We start from the raw sequence: 8,448 nt of genomic DNA on the forward strand, positions 1-8,448 counted from the left end.
TATTGGTCGCTGTACTTTGTCAAGTCTACTATACATACATACAAGTCTACGCTTTGATAGTCCTTGGATATTTTATTACCATCAAATTTGACCAGTTTGTCGTAAAATATGTTTTACCATACCTTCAAATTCCACAAGGTATAAGTATAAAATAATATAAGATTAAAAAAATCTTTCATTGAGTTTCTATTTATAGTGTCGTTTTGTATTACCGGTGGCACCCTAACAAAATAAAATTCTGTGAGTACTGTGACTTAGTTATTAGTATTGTGTTCATGGTGTACTTCGGTTTAAAGGTTTGGTCTGGTTATTCTAAATATTTTAAAGATTAATTTGATATAATTTTATTGGATTTAGGGTTAAATAAAAGTTTTAAAAATAGACTCAGTTATTATTTTGAGTTGGATCTGAGTCAAAACGAATTCGGCTTTATCCGATTTATGTGCACTATAAGAGAACTAAAAAAGATATATATATTTTAAATTAATTTTAATATTATGTTATATTAATTATAAGTTTATTATTTTATTTTTAATCACACTTGTTAAATTAGAAAATAAATCAAAAAATATCTAATTAGAATTTATGGACAAATTCAAATTCAAATATGGATATCAACTTTTCAGTAACAAATTTCTTCTTTATAAATAAGCGCATTATAAATAAGTTTATTTGTAAATAAGTTTTTTATAAATTATTATTAGAGTTTTAAAAACCTGGTTTTCATCCTATTTGGACCCGTTATAATTGTGGTCTAAAAATACTTAGATTTCATCGAGTTTAAGGTCAGGTTAGAGTCTAAAAAATAAAATCAGTATATATTTAAAATAAGATCTGAATCAAAATAAACTCGGTTTTACCCCACCATAAACATCCCCTAATTAGTATTACGAAAATTCTGGTGGAAATTAAATTAAATCATGGAATGATGCTAAGTTTATATAAAAATGACTCCTCATTTCGTTTCATATATGGTGGTTCACGAAAATAAGAAATCATCACTGTTGTACAGTATAAAAGTATGGAGAAGAATCACAACCATTCAATCGTCACTAGGAAAAGAAACTTCAATTATTGAGTGGAAAAAATGTTTGAATAGTATATAAGAATTTGAGTGTTGTCAGGCAAAATACAATATCTCTAAATTTATTTAGAGATTGACTTGTTCTTAGTAAGATGCTCAAATTCCACAAGTGGAAAAATGATATAAGAAGAAGCTAAGAAAATTCTTCACATGTAGTTTAAATTTCATCCAATGCCTACACTATTTTTAATAGGAATCACTTATTTACTACGATGCACGGACACTGACACAGATACGGGACACACTGACACACAAATTTTAAATCGTATTTACGTGTGTTTTAATAAATAATAATATATACTATATCTAAATTTATTATAAAAAAAGAATTAATCTCCGCATACAAATTTTTTTACTATACAAGTTTTACAAATCTTGATATTCACTTACCCCTAATACGCGCCTCTTATTTCACGTATATTTTACGCGTCTCTTTAACAAATTTTTCAATCAATCAATGCGTGAATATATAACTTTCTTTTTTGAAAGGATTTCGCTTCCTTTTTCGAATTTCTTGCCTTTTCTATTCGATCTCTTTCGTGCGTTTTTCTATGCCTTCTCCTTCGCCGCTTACGTACGTTTCAATCTGCCTTCTCCTTCGTCGTTTACGTGTGTTTCTCTCTCTTTCTTAGTTTTTCTCGAATTCTATTGTTTCTGAAATCAAGCTCTGAAATCGTTTTGAAGATAATGGATTATTTAACTTCAGATTGTCAGCTGAACCAGAGCGAAGTAAATTTTGCATTTGAATCGAATGAAGTTCTTGAGGTATGGTTTAGTTTCAGTTAATAATTGAGTCTGAATTTGAATCCTGTTAGTAGTTTATGATTGTGTAGCTGAATAATGCGTGAACCTTGCCTGTGAAATTTGCTGTTAATTATTCCTTGTTTGAATTGAATCTAATGTACTAGTTCTAATGAATTTTGTGCATTTTATAATAGACGTTCGGGTGTAAATCAGGTATATTTGGGTGTATTTTAGGAAAGTTTGGGTGTATTTACAGTTTATGACTTTTCATCTGACGGAGGGTATTCTTTTAATTGAATTGTTTTAGTATCTATTTAATGATGGTGTATTTTTGTGTATTTTGCAGCCCCTCTATGGTGTTGATGAGCAGTTTGTTCCCAAAGTTGGGATGACTTTTAACACCCTTGAAGATGCTGCAAAATTCTACAAGGATTATTCGAAGGCTGCAGGTTTTTCTACAAGAGTTCGGAGCACAAATAAGAAGGAAAACGAAATTAAGAATAAGTTGATTACATGTAGCAGAGAGGAAAAATGGAAATTGAAAATATCTCCGACCGAGAAGACAAATCCCTCAGCTGGTTTAAATTGTCCTGCAAAAATTTATATACACATATTGAAAGACATTGGTGTTTGGATCATTTCCAAGGTCGTGTTACATCATTTACATCCCTGCTGTCCAAATCAAGCAGAAATGCTCAAACAGCACAGGGACTAAGCATGTCAGTGCGCTGTACAATAGAGAATAACGAGGAAGTCGGTATCAGACCAAGCAAAACTTACCAATCATTTGTTGTAGCAGCGGGGGTCATCGTGAGTTAAATTTTATCGAAAAAGACGTGAGGAGTTACATGATGAGAGAAGTGCGGAATGTTTCAGAACAAGATGATGCAAAAGAATTCGGGAAATACTTATTAAGAATGAAAGAGAAGAATCAGAATTTCTTTTTCGAGCTCAAACTCGAGGACGATCAGTCGATTAAGCTTGCTTTTTGTGCGGACGCAAGGAGCAGAGCTGCCTGTGAGTATTTCGGAGATGTGATTTCATTCGACACTACCTACAATACAAACAGGTAACATGTTATTCTGGTTTATGATATAGAGGTGTATATTGGAGGTTTTTGGGTGTATACGGTTATTATTTGGGTGTATTTTAATGATTTTAATTCTGTTATTTTTGAAATTTGTTTCAAGTATAATCTGGTTTGTGGTTCTTTTGTCGGGGTGAATCACCACAGTCAGTCAATACTTCTTGGATGCGCTTTGATGAATAACGAAGATATTCAATCATTCAAATGGTTATTTCAATGTTGGCTTCGTTGCATGGGAGGAAATGCTCCGAAAGGGATTCTCACCAATCAATGCGATTCGATGCAAAGGGCTATCGAGGCTTGTATGCCCACAATAATTCATCGTTGGTATATTTGGCACATCATGAAGAAGATTTTAGGCAAATTAAACAGCTATAAGGGACACTTAGAAATCGAACAAGAAATGAGCCATGTTGTTTAGAACGCTTATACTAAAGAATCATTTGATACGAATTGGAATGATTTTCTGCTGAAGTATGGTCTTGTGGATAATAAGTGGCTTTCACGTAATGTCTTTTACAATCTGCAGTAGAGGTGTAAATTACATGTGTTTTAGTGTATTATAGTCTGATTTGGGTATTTTTTGCAGAGCTTTACGAAGACCGTCATATATGGATTCCAATTTATCTGGATCACCACTTTTAGGCCGGGATGAGAAGCACACAAAAGAGCGAGAGTATGCATGTATTTTTTAACAAATTCATTACCTGGAACAGCTCACTCATCCAATTCGTCAAACAATACGATAATTGCCTCGGAAGCAGGGAGCAAAGAGAGAGAGAATCGGATGTTGCAGATTTTCGCACCGTCATACCGTGTACAACAAAATCCTCCATAGAAGTTCAATTTCAACATGTGTACACTTACCAAAAGTTCAGGGAAGTCCAAGCACAATTCAGAGGGAAGGTGAATTGCATCATAAGATTAACCAACTCCGCTTTAGGCTATTCGGTATACGAAGTTGGAGAATAATTTCCAGCTCAACATTCAACAAGTTTGCGGTTATTTACGACTCAATAGCAGCCCAAGTGAAATGCCAATGCTTATTATTCGAGTCAAGAGGAATATTGTGTCGTTGCACCCTAAGCGTGTTAAGCTTTGAACGAGTAACCAAAGTGTCACTGAGATACATATTGAAACGATTGAGCAAGAACGTAAAGAGGAGACATACACACATCAAGAGCAGCCACGACGAGCCATTGTTGGCACCAAGAAGCAAGAGGTTTGACAAATTGGTATTTCGTTCGCAAAATATATGTGAATTTGCATCGAAATCCGAGGAGCTCATCGCCATTCTGCACCGCGCCTACGATAACATCGTGGTTGAGATGGAAGAACTGAAAGCCAAAAGGAAGGGGACATGTTCGTTATCTCACGAAGATGCTATCTTGGAATCCGTTAACGAGCTTCAAAGCCCTCCAAGGGTTTGAACAAGAGGACATAAAAAAAAAGGCTAGGTTCAAAGTTGGACAAATAGATTGCAAATACCTCAAAAAAGAAGAAAACGAAAGCTTTAAGCGAGGTAAAAGTGATGTTCTTTAAATAGTGGGTAATTGAGTTTAATTTTGTTGTTAATAATTTTGCTAATATGTGAGTTTATTTTTTTCCAGTTAAACCTTTTTTATGCTGCATCAGTGGTGCAACCAAATTCCAACCAATATCACGGACTTGTTATGAATTATCAGTTTAGGGATTCAGTAGCATGGGATAGGTTTTTAGGTGTATAAAAACAGTATATTGGTGTAACGCTCAATTTTTTTGGTATATTTTTGTATTCTTTTATGTTTGATATATATATATATATATATATATATATATATATATATATATATATATATATATATATATGATGGTGCTATTTGTGTTGGAAATTAGTGTTTTGAAATATTTGAAGGGATTTATTTGTTTAAAATTTACAATACATATACAATTTTTGAAATTCCATAACTCCTAGTTAGTTTTTCCATGGAAATATGTAAGAACTCAATTTTTGGGTGTATACTAAAAGTAATTGGACGTATTAGTATGTCTGGTCTTCTTTCTTCTTGATTTTTTTGAACCTATAATTGACAGCTTTTGAATACAGAACAGACAGGTTGATAAAAGTTTATTTATGCAAACAAAATTTAGAATAAGATTGAATTAAATATTCACAAACTATACAAAAGTTGTTGAACCTATTCCCAAATTATACAAAAGTTGTTCAACCTATTCCCAACCTACATATCATACAAATTAGTCACTATCAATATCATAACTCTCAATATCATCTAAATCTATTTGACAACATGGACTCAACAATGTTGCAGATGCCTTGGACAATCTCACTGCTTCACTTTTCCTAATGGTTGTATCTTATCTCGATTCATCTCATAAAACAGAATACGGGAAGCAAATTCAACTCTAAAGTGGTCCACCTCTGCCTACAGTTTAAAAGAATATTCTTTTTTATCAACTCTGTTAATTTAGTAAAGTAATAGAGAGTTATATAGTTTTAAACACAATTACTTGAGTCCAATTATCCTATTCATACTTTTTCTTTTTAATGTTTTGAGGCTGGATTATTTCAAGCCATTTCATTACATAAACAACACAATCATAGCTAAAAACCAAAAATAAATTTGCAAATTAAGATAGCACAACAAGAGAAAACACAATTTTCAGAGTGAAAAAATTATACTGTATTTTTTTGCCTGAAATGTCAACATATGGTGGCCTGAAATGTTCTTGAGAGGTGCCTCCAGCATATACCCTAATTCTAAAAATCACATACCACTAAAAACAAAAAACAAAGCAAAATATAAGAGAGAATAAATCTATTAAATGAATACACCTAAAGGATCACAAACTACACCTTATTTTGAACAGAGATACATCCAAATATTAAAACACAAAAAACAGAATCAACTTACAACAAATTTATTTAGCTTCATTCTGGGTTCGGAGGGACATGTCTTATGATATGGGTCAAGGACATAAAATCTTTTCTTTCTAACGTTAGCCACCGATAACCACCAATGCTCCATATAGCAAATAGGTGCAAATATCTAAAGCATGTCCACATTGAACAGTATTTTAGTTTAATTGGCATAGCCAAGGAATTGTGATAAGAAGTTTTAGAAACGAAAACTTACATATGGATGTGATGCTAATTTTTTCAGGTCCAAAAAGGGTATGAACATTTTATAGTCTTCAATCATAAATGGCTTTTTTTTATTTCGGTTGTAAGAATTTCCCACCTCCATGATTTTCAATAGCCATGTTCTGCAACATTTGTGAAACAGCAAAAGAAATATTTAATACACCCAAAAGATTACACAAATACACCTAAATTTAATTACAATACACCTTACCACAATATTAGCGGGAGACAGTAAATTTCTTCTTCAAATCTTTTAATATTTTGTTGTTTCAGGATCAAACACATAACATTGACAATCTAGAAAAACAAAAACTCAAATTAATTACATCAATCAACATTGCAGTCACACGTCATAATAAAATCATTAATCTTATTCTAATATTACCTCAACTTCGATATATGTACTAGCTTTTAGAGACGCAAAGTGGACTTTTGACAATAGCAATGGTTGTTGGGCATTGAGGGTGCACACTGCATCATACTCATTCATACTTCCATCCCCGTATGTCTTTACACGTGTGGCCCATAGGTAGCATTTTTCTTTTATTTCGCCCAACATTAGCTTGCTCTTTGCAGGAGTTTCAAACTTTTCAAAAATTTGGCCAGGAGGCTGCTTTTCGATCGGAGCACTTTTATCCTCTGCAAAATCCAATGCTGCCTTTACCCCACTGTTTGCAATTTTCTCCACTAGCCCCCCTAGTTCTTCGATTAGTATTGGTGTCTCAGGACTTTTTTCCTTCTGAGGTTCTGGTTGCCCCTCTTGGGTCAGTGTTTCTTCTTGACTTGAATCAGTAAAGCCAAGGCTGAATGATGGTATCGAAAATTCTTTAGGTACATAGGATGCTGTGTTGGCCATCATCATGAGTGCAACAGTGGCTGTATTACTGCATGTTGACATATAAGATACTAAAAGAATAAGAATAGGCGAATGATATTAAAAAAGAGTTATATTGTGCTAAAATTACATTTTAGATGGAGCTGGTGGCACCATGGCTGTGCTTTCATCAAGTTTCTGTGATTGTGGAGTGTTGCAGGATTAGAAAAAACAAATTAGATTATAAAAAACCAATTACAGGGGCTGTATTACTGTGTGTTGACATATAAGATACTATAAGAATAAGAATAGACGAATGATATCGAAAGAGAGTTATATTGTGCTGAATTTACATTTTAGATGAAGCTGGTGGTACCGTGAATGTGCTTTCATCGAGTTTCTGGGGTTGTGGAGTGCTGCAGGGTTAGAGAAAACGAATCAAATTATAAAATAACTAATTACAGCTCAATTTTGATGATATACACCCAAATAAGAAATCAATACACCCAAATAATAACCAAATACACCCGAATATTATTCTTCATCACTTAGTTATTTCTTAACTAATTTTCTCGGTTGGGGGAATGGTTCAAATGGTGGCACAGGACTTGCTGCTGTTGTCTGGGACAGAGGCATGCAAACTTGAATCAGAACTCTAATAAGACAAAAATAAAAAGTTAAGAAAATCCCTTAAAATAAATGATTAGAAGGTTGAAATTTAGTTGTAAAACTCACATATTAAGCGGCTCAGAGGGCGATTGAAAAACGATCATCTTTTGTTGAGTTGGATCACTCACCAATTCTTCTTCCAGACTCAACCTGAAATCCACCCAAATAATGTTAAAATAAACCTGAAGCATTGAAAAAGAAACACAGGCTCTGTTTTTTGAGAACTTACGTAGTTGCAGATTTTTTTTTCGTGCATTTTTTTTCTTGAATATAACATTAAAGGAGTTTTTTTCTCTAAAAAAATATATGCAAAATTAGAAGGAAATGGTAAAAAAAGAATTAAGCAACCGGTATTAGAAAACAGAAATTACATGCTATCCACAGGTTTTTTTACGCTGCTTTGATCTGTTTGTCCTTGAAACAGAGGATCATTCTTACTTTCTAAGTTTACCTCCGGCATTCTAAGTATAGAATAAACATCATTCAGTAAAAATACTATTAAGTTAAATCAAGATATTAAAATTCTATCAAATAAAGGATTTTATGTTTCGGATGAGTCATAGTGGCCTTCCGTTGATGGGACCCCAGCTTTCTTCATCTTGGAAAAGCAAGAACAATTATCAGCAACCAAAACACCTTAAAAAGGGTAATATACACCCAAATTCAGCATACCCCTGTGCAGCATCCTTTTCACTAGTTTTTTTCTTTTTTTATTCTCTTAATAATTCTTCTATTACTTCAGTTCTAATATCAGTTCTGACAGTACATTCAAAAGAGCATGTTAACAAAATATAATTTTGATTATAAAGGATAAGATAACTTTACAAGGTATCTTACTCATCATAGGATTGAATATGTTCTTCATCCTCAACTATCTGCTTTTTTTTGGATTGTGTCCTGAAAATAAA

Source organism: Arachis stenosperma, chromosome 4 (assembly GCF_014773155.1).
Source record: "Arachis stenosperma cultivar V10309 chromosome 4, arast.V10309.gnm1.PFL2, whole genome shotgun sequence".
In the NCBI taxonomy this organism is placed as follows: domain Eukaryota; kingdom Viridiplantae; phylum Streptophyta; class Magnoliopsida; order Fabales; family Fabaceae; genus Arachis; species Arachis stenosperma.